Source organism: Hyperolius riggenbachi, chromosome 2 (assembly GCF_040937935.1).
Source record: "Hyperolius riggenbachi isolate aHypRig1 chromosome 2, aHypRig1.pri, whole genome shotgun sequence".
In the NCBI taxonomy this organism is placed as follows: Eukaryota; Metazoa; Chordata; class Amphibia; order Anura; family Hyperoliidae; genus Hyperolius; species Hyperolius riggenbachi.
This window is the reverse complement of record NC_090647.1, coordinates 512,800,545-512,814,828: the sequence shown is the minus strand read 5'-3', so window position 1 is coordinate 512,814,828 and position 14,284 is coordinate 512,800,545. Positions and strand designations below refer to the sequence as shown.

The following is a 14,284-nucleotide window of genomic DNA, read 5'->3' as shown; positions in this document are numbered from 1 at the left end:
GTGCACTGGTTAAATGACACAAGAGACCAGGCTTTGAATTTCTGCTCTTCCTGTTCAGTACGTCTGCATCTATTCAGTAAGGAGACCTTGGGCAAGACTCCCTAACACTGCTACTGCCTATAGAGCGTACCCTTAGTTGCTGCAGCTCTGGAGATTTGAGTCTGCCAGGAGAAAAGTGTGATGTATATGTTCTGTGTCTTGTCTTGAATTAGTTTACATTTCAATTCAAGGTACCCATATTTCAAACATAAAATGTTAAAGTGGACCTGACTCTTGTACAGGACCAGGGACGGATCTATGGGGGGGCAGGCGGGTCTCTTGCCCCAGGCGCAGTTTGTTGAATTCTTAAAAAGGCGGCAAAATTTAGATGGGGAATGGCAGTTTAGGCGCCAAAACCTGACATTTAGGCGCCAAAACCTGACCTTGCCCCAGGTGCAACTTGGTCTAGATCCGTCCCTGTACAGGACAGAAGGAAAATATATAGAAATGCACCCTGTATGTATTAAAAGAGTTTAGCCTGTTTAATTCCCCCTCATTTATGTCTAATCACAAGTTTTAATTTGATCTCTCCTCTGGGTCACCTGACTGCAGTGCCGTATTTATGATAAGGCAAAGTAGGCACGTGCCTCCAGACGCCAGATAATGGAAAGGCGGCTCACTCCTCTTGCAGAGCTCCTCCTTCCTTCCCTATACATAATGTAAATGAGAGGTTACTCATCCTGCTCTTTGCATTCCACCAGTCAGGGGCACCCCAAGCTACCCAATACTGGAGCTTCTGGCTACATAATACTTGGGGGCACCTCTTGCTACTTAATACTGAGGGTACCTCTGCCTACCTAATACTAAGGGGCTCCTGTAGCTACCTATGACGGATAAGGGAAGTAAGTGAGCAGTGCCAGCTGGGACAGCCAACACATTTGCAGTGCAGTTCATTCGGAGGTTTGTAGGTTCATGGAGGGTGAAATCTAGAGTGCTAGGACATCTGTGCCTATAAGCTCCTGTGCCTATAAGCTCCATGCTAGGACATCTGTGCCTATAAGCTCCTGTGCCTATAAGCTCCATGCTAGGACATCTATGCCTATATGCTCCTGTGCCTATAAGCTCCATGCTAGGACATCTGTGCCTATATGCTCCTGTGCCTATAAGCTCCATGCAAGGACATCTGTGCCTATAAGCTCCTGTGCCTATAAGCTCCATGCTAGGACATCTATGCCTATATGCTCCTGTGCCTATAAGCTCCATGCTAGGACATCTGTGCCTATAAGCTCCTGTGCCTATAAGCTCCATGCTAGGACATCTGTGCCTATAAGCTCCTGTGCCTATAAGCTCCATGCTAGGACATCTGTGCCTATAAGCTCCTGTGCCTATAAGCTCCATGCTAGGACATCTGTGCCTATATGCTCCTGTGCCTATAAGCTCCATGCTAGGACATCTGTGCCTATAAGCTCCTGTGCCTATAAGCTCCATGCTAGGACATCTGTGCCTATATGCTCCTGTGCCTATAAGCTCCATGCTAGGACATCTGTGCCTATAAGCTCCTGTGCCTATAAGCTCCATGCTAGGACATCTGTGCCTATAAGCTCCTGTGCCTATAAGCTCCATGCTAGGACATCTGTGCCTATAAGCTCCTGTGCCTATAAGCTCCATGCTAGGACATCTGTGCCTATATGCTCCTGTGCCTATAAGCTCCATGCAAGGACATCTGTGCCTATAAGCTCCTGTGCCTATAAGCTCCATGCTAGGACATCTGTGCCTATATGCTCCTGTGCCTATAAGCTCCATGCTAGGACATCTGTGCCTATAAGCTCCTGTGCCTATAAGCTCCATGCTAGGACATCTGTGCCTATATGCTCATGTGCCTATAAGCTCCATGCTAGGACATCTGTGCCTATAAGCTACTGTGAGGAAACTCCGGGCCTTCCTGACTGCCATGGCAGAGATGGCAGATAAGCTCATTTGAAAGCACAAGATGTTAACAATATATCTGCTTCCATGAATCAGGAAGTAAAATCAGTTCAGATTTATTTTAGGGTTTATATCAGCTGTAATAAAGAATTTTTTTTTTTGTTTAAAGGAAACGTCCAAGTAAAATAAATAAAAAAAATTCTACTTACCCTCCAGCCTCTAGCTGCCGTCCTGTGCCCTCGCTCCAGTGGCTCCCGGTCCCCTCCGGTGCAGATGCTGACCTCGCCAGGTCGGCATCTACTGCGCCTCTGTGAGAGCTGCTCGGTGTCGCGCTGACATCATCTGGAGTGTTCTGCGCAACTAAAATAAAAGCTGCTAGGACTGGAAAGCATTCAGCACAGAACTGTAAATGAACACTTCTCACCCTGTTCACTGCCACTTCATCTTACATACTGTCCTTGACTTGTAATATATATACTGTATGTCCTTGTATTGTTTTGTTTGTGCCTGTTAAGCAACTGCCACATCAAATTCCTTGTAAGTGCAAACTTTCTTGGCCTGAGGAAACAATAAATACCTGCAAAATGCGTTGTCATCTGTGAGGTCTGGTAGATGAATTTCAGACTTGAAAACCCAGGTACCGGTAAGAAAAGGAGACAAAAAAGAGCACCAGGAGTGCCAATGGTATAGCATTGTAAAGAAATAACAACTATTCACAAACATAGGTTGCTATAGGCAACCGCAATTTCGGGCATGTGGAGAAGGACCGTCTCCTTATGACCTGGTTGGGGCAACGTGAGTCGTGCTCCAGAAAAAAACAAAGGACCACTGAATGTAGTTGAAGAGGTAACCCCTGGGACAGGGAAGGAGACAATGTAAGATGGGAGGAGGTGCCCCAATTGAGATACAATGTGTAGTGAGGGGAGGTAAGTAATAGGAACAGTCTTACCTCGTGATGAGGTTAAGATTTTTATTGTTAGACACCAAAAAAGACAACATGTTTCACTGGACCTGCCTGCTTCCTCAGGTCAATACGAGACAGTGTATCTCCGTATCAGAGCGCCAAAAAGTCAAGCCAAGAACTGAGGAAGAGGGCAGGTCCTGTGAATCACGTGGTCTGTTTATTGGTGTCTAACAATAAAAATCTTAACCCAGTGGCGGACACAGCCAGCAGTGGGCCCCTGTGCAAAATTGCAATTGTGGGGCCCCATGTCCTGCGCCGCGGTAAAAAATGGGTGTGGCTATAACCTGCGGTGCTCAGCGCCGCGACAAAAAGAGGGAGTGGCAAAACCCGGATGAGGGCGGAGCTAACTGTAATTTAAAGTGAACCCGGGGTGAGAGTGATATGGAGGCTGCCATATTTATTTCCTTTTAAACAATACTAGTTGCCTGGCGGCCCTGCTGGTCTATTTGGCTGCAGTAATAAACTGAATTACACCAGCAACAAGCATGCAGCTAATCTTCTCAGTTCTGACAATATTGTCAGAAACCCCTGACCTGCTGCATGCTTGTTCAGGGTCTATGGTTGAAAGAATAAGAGGCAGAGGACCAGCATGGCAGCCAGGCAACTGGTATTGCTTAAAAGGAGAGAAATATGGCAGCCTCAATATTATTCTCAGGTTCCCTTGAAAAGTGCAACGCAAAGACAGTGGGGCCAAGTTTTGGTGACCCTTTCCCCAGAAAATTAAATTCACTTAATTGTGCAGGTTTTCTCAAGAAAATACACATAATGTGAGCAGATTTGCCCAGAAAATACATTCAATCATGTCGGCAGATTTTCCCAGAAAATACATGCAATCATGTCGGCAGATATGCCCAGAAAATACGTGCAATAATGTCGGCAGATATGCCCAGAAAATACGTGCAATCATGTCGACAGATATGCCCAGAAAATACGTGCAATCATGTCGGCAGATATACCCAGAAAATACGTGCAATCATGTCGGCAGATATGCCCAGAAATATACGTGCAATCATGTCGGCAGATATGCCCAGAAAATACGTGCAATCATGTCGACAGATATGCCCAGAAAATACGTGCAATCATGTCGGCAGATATGCCCAGAAAATACGTGCAATCATGTCGGCAGATATGCCCAGAAAATACGTGCAATCATGTCGGCAGATATGCCCAGAAAATACGTGCAATCATCTCGGCAGATATGCCCAGAAAATACGTGCAATCATGTCGGCAGATATGCCCAGAAAATACGTGCAATCATGTCGGCAGATATGCCCAGAAAATACGTGCAATCATGTTGGCAGATTTGCCCAGAAAATACGTGCAATCATGTCGGCAGATTTGCCCAGTAAATACATGCAATCATGTCGGCAGATTTGCCCAGAAAATACGTGCAATCATGTCGGCAGATTTGCCCAGAAAATACATGCACTCATTTAGCAGATTTGCCCAGAAAATACATGCAATCATGTGGCAGACCTGCCCAGAAAATACATGCAATCATGTGGCAGACCTGCCCAGAAAATACATGCAATCATGTCGGCAGATTTGCCCAGAAAATACATGCAATCATGTGGCAGACCTGCCCAGAACATACACCTGCTAATATAAATTAAAAAAAAAACATTTACTCACCTGCAGCAGCAGACCTCCTGTCCCAGCCTCCATCCGGCGCACAGCTCCCATGGGTGGTTGGGTGGGTAGGTAGCCTGGTGGGTGGGTGGGTCGGTAGGTAGCCTGGTGGGTGGGTAGGTAGGTAGGTAGCCTAGTGGGTGGGTAGGTAGGTAGCCTGGTAGGTGGGTAGGTAGCCAGGTGGGTGGGTAGGTAGCCGGGTGGATGGGTGGGTGGGTAGGTAGCCGGGTGGGTGGGCAGGTAGCCTGGTGGGTAGGTAGGTAGCCTGGTGGGTAGGTAGCCAGGTGGGTAGGTAGCTTGGTTGGTGGGTGAGTAGGTAGCCTGGGGGGTGGGTAGGTAAGTAGCCTGGTGGGTGGGTGGTTAGGTAGCCGGGTGGGTGGTTAGGTAGCCTGTTGGGTGGGTTGGTAACTAGCCCGGTAGGTAGGTAGCCGGGTGGGTGGGTAGGTAGCCTGGTGGGTGGGTAGGTAGGTAGCCGGGTGGGTGGTTAGGTAGCTGGGTGGGTAGGTAGGTTGCCGGGTGGGTGGGTAGGTAGGTAGCCTGGTGGGTGGGTAGGTAGCCGGGTGGGTAGGTAGCCTGGTTGGCGGGTGGGTGGGTAGTTAGCCTGGTAGGTAGGTAGCCAGGTGGGTGAGTGGGTAGGTAGGTAGGTAGCCGGGTGGGTAGGTAGGTAGCCGGGTGGGTAGGTAGGTACCCGGGTAGGTAGCTATCCGGGTGAGGGGCCCAACTCCTATCCTTCCTCTCTCACCTCGGGGGACCCCCCTCCCGGTATGCGCGGCGGGAGAGCCGAGCGGCAAATACAGGAAGTCTCCGGGGCTCCAGCAGGCGCTAGAGGTTCAGCCACTTGGTCTCCGCTGTCTCCTCTCCTCTGTATATCGCTCGCTACTTCCTGGTTTAAAAGCAAGCAGTATACAGAGGTGTGGAGACAGCGGAGACCAAGCGGCTGAGCCTCTAGCGCCTGCTGGAACCTCAGAGCCTTCCTGTATTTGCCGCTCAGCTCTCCTGCTGCATGAGGGGGGGGGGGCCCGAGATGAGGGGGGGAGGATAGGAGTCGGGGCCCCCCAGGAAAAATAATAATAATAAAAAATAAAAACCCAGCAATACTTAATGGGCCCCTGAAGCAACGGAACTTTAGGGGCCCTCGTACGGCGGCGCGGCCTGCATGGCCGTATGTCCGCCCCTGTCTTAACCTCTTATCATGAGGTAAGACTGTTCCTACTACATACCTTCACTCACTGCATATTGTATTACAACTGAGAGCCTCCTCCCATCTTGCACTGAGACATATTTATTTCTGAGATCTTCAAGAGAAGTAAGCCAACCATACCTTTACTTTTTAACCTACTTTTAATCATTTTATTATTTCCAGTGCGTCCACTCACCAATATCTTTGCCTATCGAAATCAGAGACCGCAATCAGAAGGCTTTTTCAACCACTGTATTCACAGCAAACCAAGCTCAGGTGAGGAAGGGCGACGCCCGAAACATGTCGTGTACCTTGTCATGCTTGGTTTGCTGTGAATACAGTGGTTGAAAAAGCCTTCTGAGTGCGGTTTCTGATTTTGATGATCTACAGTGTGGTTTAGCAGGAGTGGTGTACCTGCTGGGGACCTGCACCGGCCTACAGGTCAAGACTACTGACCTGGTAAGTGGTGGTGAGAGGGTGAATCTACAAACAATATATTTGCCTACACCTCTGTTGGGAGTACGTATTGTTTTAGAGTAGTTGTTGCTTTTATGTCGGACTTACCTAACTACCGGGAGTGTGACCTTCTGAGCGGAGATGGTCGTAAATGTTGATTTCCGATTCTGCAGAAATTCCAATTTCCGCCAATGCCGATTACCAATTTCACGGATTTCCAATCGGTTTCCGATTTCCGAGTAGTGGGTTTTTTGGTCATTTTTTGCATTCTCTTATTGGACAAATACTTCTGAGTTGTTTCTGCACTCTCTGATTGGTCCATTGATTTTGAGTTCTGTGAATGGGCTAAAAAAATTACCAAATTGTAGTAATGCAGTATTTATGCTGAAATCCGAGCTCCGTTTTCCGATTTCCACGTTCCGATCGTAAATTTCAATTCCTTGAAATCCGAATGAGCATCCCTACTTCTGAGGAGCTTCGCAAACCCGAGTGGGGGTGGGAAATCCTTCCCAAGACTTATCGGTGCATGCAATTGCTGTAGCCTGAAATGTGTACTCTTATTTCTTACATATTCTGGTGTTTTGACTTATAGCACTATTGGCTCCTGGTTTGTGTCTCCCTTGCGTTTTCTCAGTCCACGGATTTCCTCATATCGTTGCCCCCAGTATTAAAAGGTGTAACTTTTACATATTTTTTTTATTATTATATTTTACCCTTTTGGGTTTTCTTGGTGAACACAGTGCAAAAAAACTTTTCACTAGCTGCTATGTGAAAAAGTGAGAGGGTCTCTTTAAATGTTTCACTCTAAATGCATGTTTCTTCTGGCCCTGGGCATGCTGGGACTTGTAGGTCTGTGCTGAGGGGTTGGGGGCTCACCCGCGCCTGTGTTCAGCAATCAGCTTCCTATGTTATCTGTCGTGTGGAAACATCCACTTTATCCTCTTGCTGTAATCTCCCATCTGTGCTGCATAAACGCGGCAGTCATCTGTTTTCTGGAGCCTCCCTGCTTTAATTTTTCGGCTCAATTGACCATTTCAAATAAGTAAAATGGAGAGGGGGAAGCCCAATTAAATAACCGCTAAAGCTTTTGATGAGAAAATGTTGATTGACTGAGCCAGACGTGACGGCTCCCAGACTCCTTCACTGCTCCCAGACTCCTTCATTGCTGGAGTCATTTCATCTGAAATTAGGTGGAGAGACTGACAAGCGGGTCATATTCTGTGCAAGATTACCTTTATGCCGACTTTATGGGGCAAATAAACAGCCTCTGTGCCGGCAGTAAAAAAAAAAGACAAAAGTGACACTCGGAATGGAGACTCGGGTGATTAATTTTTGCTAGTCATTGCTTGACAGGAGAGAGAGAGTGATACTTTCTAAATGGCTGGGGTGTTCTGAGTGGAAAAATACCACCATATACATATAAATACGCATTTTTTTAAATAGATTTGGTTTATTTAAATAAACAACTAAGGCAAGAGTCTCTGAGTGAAATGGAGAGGCTGCAATTGCTGGCATCCCTGATTGCTGGTTATTTACATGTGTTTTATAATTTTCAGTAGACTGTGTGCCTACAGCCCTGCTCCATAGATGCTTGTATTTGTTTCTTGTTGGTCTCAAGCAGGCCCGTTTTTAGGTGTAGGCAATGCTTACAGATGCCTACTATAACACCTGCCGGTGGGGGCACCACAGAGCTATTCTTAGCACACTGTGCTTTAAAGGATCACTATCAATAACCAAGTGTTCTAAAATTACAATGTACAAATAATGTTTAAGTAGTTGTATAAGCATTGATAGTTTTCCTTTATAGGCTTCTTCCAGACCCTTGCAGCATTAGAGGTCTCTCTGTGTCTTCAGGGTCTCCTCTGTTATGCTGCTGTCCCCCTCAGAAAGATCTCCAACAAGGCTTAGTCACTACTGGGCATTCTCAGTCCCATCCATGTGCCTTCTGTGTCCCCAGGAGTGCTTTGTGTGTGTACGCAACAGACAAGAGTGCAAACAACGAGGTGCGTAGTCAGGACCTTGAGACATAGAGGGGGCCCTCAGAGCACAGATAGAGAAAAAAGGGAAAAATCGAGAGACCCAAGTAGTGTAGTATGTTATTGTCAGCTGACGATATAAATGACTCACAAAGGTGGGTTATCGCTAGGGCAACCACTGTAACAGCAGGTGGGGAGTTTAGACCCAGCCCCACTTGGGTTAAAAGTCGCTTTCTGTAGACAGAAAAGAAGATGGGGTGGCACCCCTCCACTGTCCACCAAGGATGGACTTAGATTGCGCTATGAGTGGTTTGACAGAGGTGCCAAACATTTAAAAAAGGGAGGTTGTGGTGGACTTACCTACCCCACACAAGTCAGTTTATCAGCAAAACAATTCTCTTAGGCACCTGGGCTCCCAAAGTCTTCCAAAGCCTCCCGCATCGAGAGATTTGAATGAAGGAGCCAGAGCTGAAATGAGAGGACTGAGAGAGGAGCGGGAAGGATCTATAGGACCCAGAACCTTCCCTCTCCTGAGGTAAGTATCTGTTTTGTTTTTTAATTTGCCTTCAGACTTCCTTTAAAGTGTACCTGAGACGGGGCTAAAAAGAAATGTACACATACCTGGGGCTTCCTCCAGCCCCCTTCGGCCTGATCGCTCCCTCACTGCCGTCTTTTGCCTTCTGGATCCTCCGTAAGGGCTCCCTTAAGTTGGGCCAGTCGGTGCATGGGCAGTGCGGCTGTGCGATCTCTCCTGGCTGGGAGCAGTAAGCCCCGACTGGCCAAACTTAAAGGAGCCCTTATAGAGGATCCAGAGAGCGGAGGACGGCTGAAGGGGGCAGGAGGAAACCAGAATTCATATCTGTTATTTGTGGTCTAAAAAGCACAATTTATCACAGAAAGCTTACTCTGTTAAACAGATACCTCTAGTCTTTGGTTCCTCCTCATCATGCAAGGAGCTGCTGCATATATTTAATTGATTAAACCCAAATTTTGCAGTATTAAACACGGACACGTTCACGCTGAGAAACATGCTAAAAACGAGGGAACGGCGGCAGTTATTCCGCTCATCTGAAGAGAAGTGTGTATCCCAGGAAGGACCAGTTGTAAATAACAGCAGTTGACTAATTGGATAAAGTAACACGCTTCATTCTTGGTTTGTCTATTCAGAAAGCTGCTTTCACTGGCACGATCCTCCAGCGACCTCTGTAGAGGATGTGACCCCAGAGCTGAGCACGTACCTGGGACGCACGTCGCTGCTACAGGGGCCCCAGGTCTTATGCATACTAAAAAACACACAGACCCTTTCTAATAATGTATTTTACTTGCATGAATTTTACTTTTATACATATCAATATGAGATCCCTGCAGCAGTGATTCACACAAGTTTATCTTCTCCCTGGGCACATAGGTGTTCCTGCTCTTCTCCTCTTCCTGTTTGTAGTCAGAACATCCCCCTCCCATTGGTAGCTTGGTGTTTTTGGCACCCACAACTTGCAGCACCAAGGTCTCAGCAGAGCTGGCCTTAGAGTGCGCCGGGCCTGGGGCGAGTGTCATATGCGGGGCCTAGAGGCATAAGTGAAGGCCATGTACCATACCACCACAGTCACGGGCTTGTCCACCTCTAAAGCAGCATGCCTTAGTATTGTTTAAAAACTTGTTAAAGGCCCCTAAGCCAACCAATACAGGAACAATTACAATACGTAATGTAATCAAACTGTACCTGTCCCTAGCTCCCCAGCCAGCCTCTACCTATCCCTAGCTCCCCATAAAACCTAGCACTAATCCCCAACCCGTCTGGAAGCTCCAGCCTGAGCCCCCTCTAGCTCCAGTCCATGCTTGACTCACCTAAATGCCGCTCGGGCCCTTTAGGCTGAGGCTCTTGTACGTTACCTTAATCTGACATTTGGAAAGCTTCATGTCAGTGCAGAAATTCATTACAAAAATGCAAACGGCATAGTACAGTAAAGCATGCTGAAGACAAAAACCTGAGCAATAAAAGGGAGGGGGGGGGGGGGGGGCGGTGCAAAATATAAGGTGTGTAAAACAAAATAGGAAAATCTGAGTATTCGTAAAAGACACACTGCTCAGAACACAAACCGCTAGACTTCTGTAGACCTTTCCTTCACCACCACCAAAATGAGCATGGTATGGCGGGCATGACATGCGGGGCCCTCTTCATGAGCGGAGGCTGGGGCGATCGCCTCAATTGCCACCCCCAAAGGCCGCCTCTGGTCTCAGGGTCGCATACATGAAAAAAGGCACCTGGAAAAAAGGGTGCAGGGGTTTCCTGCTTGCAGAGTTTCACTAAAATTCTACTACTGAATTCTGATAGTAAAATATTGGTAGTGTTTACCGATATTTTACTATGGCTAAGTCTAACCCTACTTTCATACAAAACCCTCCCTCTACCAATGTCTAACCCTAAGACCCCACTGGTGTCTAGCGCTAAGACCCCCCCCCCCCCAGTGGTGCCTAACCCTAAGACCCCTCGGGTGGTGCCTAGCCTTAAGACCCCCCAGGCGGTGCCTAACCCCAAGACCCCCTACCTTGGTGGTGCCTAACCCTAAAGACCCCCCCCCAAGTGGTGCCTAACCCTAAGACCCTCCCTGGTGGTGCCTAACCCTAAGACCCCTGGTGAGGGCTAACCGTAAACCTTTACTCCCCCCTCAACTGCAAAAGCATGATATGCAGCAAAAGTAGGTACATTTTGGTGCTGGGACGGTGCACATGCAAATTTCCTTTCTTTGCTGCTAATTGCGCCTTTTATAATAGGTGCCATGGCAGCGCTGTTTTTTTCAGAAAGGGCTCCTGCGCCCTTTCTTCCTTGTCACTGTCTGCATGAAAGTTGTATGTTTTTCCACATTCCAAAACTCACGAGTAAGATGGCTACCTGGGTCCCCCTAAAACTGGTCTAAGGTGAAGATACAGCAAGGACATTAGACTATAGATAAGGGCCCGTCTCCACTCTGGCCGTGGTGCATCTAGCCAACACTTGCTGTGAAGCCAAACACATCTGAGCATGGCTAGAGGAATTCACATGCATGGCGTGATTATTCCCTGCATGCTGTCTGCTCTTTTCCCCGCATGCGAATTGGACGGCAGCCTATTGATTTCAGTAGTCTGTGTTTCCCCGTCCGAATTGGGGAAATGGCTTCTCCCTGCCCGAAACAAGGAAACAGCTGCATTTCCCCACTGTAATGAAAAAGAGCCTTTACAGTGGTAATTACAGTGGGATGCGAAAGTTTGGGCAACCTTTGTTAATCGTCATGATTTTCCTCTATAAATCGTTGGTTGTTGCAATAAAAAATGTCAGTTAAATATCTCATATAGGAGATACACACAGTGATATTTGAGAAGTGAAATTAAGTTTATTGGATTTACAGAAAGTGTGCAATAATTGTTTAAACAAAATTAGGCAGGCGCATAAATTTGGGCACCACAAAAAAATAAATGAAATCAATATTTAGTAGATCCTCCTTTTGCAGGAATTACAGCCTCAAAAACGCTTCCTGTAGGTTCTAATGAGAGTCTGGATTCTGGTTGAAGGTAGTTTGGACCATTCCTCTTTACAAAACATCTCTAGTTCATTCAGGTTTGATGGCTTCCGAGCATGGACAGCACTCTTTAACTCACACTACAGATTTTCACTTATAATCAGGTCTGGGGACTGAGATGGCCATTCCAGAACGTTGTACTTGTCCTCTGCATGAATGCCTTAGTGGATTTTGAGCAGTGTTTAGGGTCGTTGTCTTGTTGAAAGATCCAGCCCCAGCACAGCTTCAGCTTTGTCAGTTGTCACTGATTCCTGGACATTGGTCTCCAGAATCTGCTGATACTGAGTAGAATCCATGCGTCCCTCAACTTTGACAAGATTCCCAGTGCCTGCACTGGCCACATAGCCCCACAGCATGATGGAACCACCAACATATTTTACTGTAGGTAGCAGGTGTTTTTCTTGGAATGCTGAGTTGTTTTTCCTCCATGCATAACACCCCTTGTTATGCCCAAATAACTCAATTTTAGTTTCATCATTCCACAGCACCTTAATCCAAAATGAAGCTGGCTTGTTCAAATGTGCTTTAGCATACCTCAAGCAGCTCTGTTTGTGCTGTGGGCGGAGAAAGGGCTTCCGCTGCATCACTATCGCATCCAGCATCTCCTTGTGTAAAGTGCGCCGAATGGTTGAAAGATGCACAGTGACTCCATCTGCAGCAAGATGATGTTGTAGGTCTTTGGTGCTTGTCTGTTGGTTGACTCGGACTGTTCTCACCATTCGTTGCTTCTGTTTATCCGAGATTTTTCCTGGTTTGCCACTTCGAGCCTTAACTTGAACTGAGCCTGTGGTCTTCCATTTCCAATCTTCAATATGTTCCTAACTGTAGAAACAGACAGCTGAAATCTCTGAGACAGCTTTCTGTATCCTTTCCCTAAACCATGATGGTGAACAATCTTTGTCTTCAGGTCATTTGTGAGTTGTTTTGAGACCCCCATTTTGCTACGCTTCAGAGAAAATTAAAAGAGGAGGGAAACTTACAATTGACCCCCTTAAATACTCTTTCTCATAATTGGAGTCAGCTGTGTATGTAGGTCAGGGGTCACTGAGCTTACCAAGCTATTTTGAGTTCCAATAATTCGTTCTAAAGGTCTCCATCCCCTGGCTCGATCCAGAACTGGTACCCCCGAAGCACGGCCTCCCTGTGCCAGTGCATTGCCAAGGACCCGCTACAGCAGAGGAAGCTGATCCCGAGTGGTTTCGTGTTAGTGCGCATGTGGCAGCTGTCAACAAGCGGCAATAAGCCTCTGTATAATGATGAGGTTTACCCTGCCCTCCTCCACTGGCTCAATCCAGTGCTGGGACCCCCGAAGCATGGCTGCACAGCGCCTGTGCAGTACCAAGGACTCGCTGCAGTGGAAAAAGCCGAGCTCGAGTGGTTTCGTGCTAGTGTGCATGAGCCAGCTGTCGACAAGCGTCAATAAATTATTTTCAGGGGGGTCTCAGGGCTGGAACGGGCCAATGGAGTAGGACAGGGGAAGCCACTCCAGGATCCAGAAGCCCCCCTCCCCCCAAGGTGAGTAAGCCTCAGGAGCACTTTTTTCCCTACAGGTACGCTTTAAATATCTGTTCCACCATCCATGCTCAGGCATCTGTCACCACTTCTGTCCTTGGTATGAAGCATCTGATGAGAAAGGTAACATAGTGCTGGAAAGCCCCAGTGGTGTAAAATAATTCTGCAGTGGGTAGGAGAGGGGGAGTGCGAACATTGGAGGGGGTGTGGGGCTTGCCTCTGTAGTTATGCCACTGCCTTTAGCAGAACACTGGCAACAAACAGATAATGCTTGTGAGTGATGAATCAGGATGACACAGGAGACCAGGGTTCGAATCTCAGCTCTTCCTGTTCAGTAAGCCAGCACCTATTCAGTAAGAAGATCTTGGGCAACACTGCTACTGCCTATAGAGCGCACCCTAGTGGCTGCAGCTCTGGTGCTATGAGTCCGCCAGGAGAAAAGCGCAATTTAAATGTTCCATGAAATCCAAATTTGACAGCAATAAACAATATCCAGAAGTCTATTTGATATACAAGTAAAGACAGTAGTGCGGCACTCTCTATATATTCAACACATTTGTGTGAGAAAGTAAAAGAAGCAATTCTCTCACCACTGTTGCTGTATTCACTTGCCGCTTCACTGGGACGTGTGTTCCGTTGTAGTAGAAGAAGAAAGAGATCCAATCTATGGTGTATAAGAAAAAACACGTGCACCTTCCGTCCGTTGCTGTGATCGTTTATTGGTAGTGGTTCATATCCATTACAGTGAATACCTTACATCATGGTCATGGTGTAGCATTGACCTGTATGGCACCTGTGGTGAAGGAGATGGGTGGCAGGTAGTGGCGGGGGACAAGACACGGCCGTTTCGTGTCAAACTGACACTTGGTCGCGCCCAAGTGTCAGTTTGACACGAAACGGCCGTCGCTTGTCCCCCGCCACCCACCTCCTTCACCACAGGTGCCATACAGGTCAATGCTACACCATGACCATGATGTAAGGTATTCACTGTAATGGATATGAACCACTGCCAATAAACGATCACAGCAACGGACGGAAGGTGCACATGCTTTATCTTATACATCATCAATATCCAGAAGTCTTCTGGCCCAGATCACAACATGTCTGC

General features: G+C 47.3%; 1 protein-coding gene across 4 annotated transcripts in view; it reads left to right on the top strand.

Annotated features, from left to right (window-relative positions):
- The window catches only part of SAMSN1 (SAM domain, SH3 domain and nuclear localization signals 1), a 204,674-nt gene that overhangs the window by 57,438 nt on the left and 132,952 nt on the right, over positions 1–14,284 (top strand). The window lies entirely within an intron of this gene.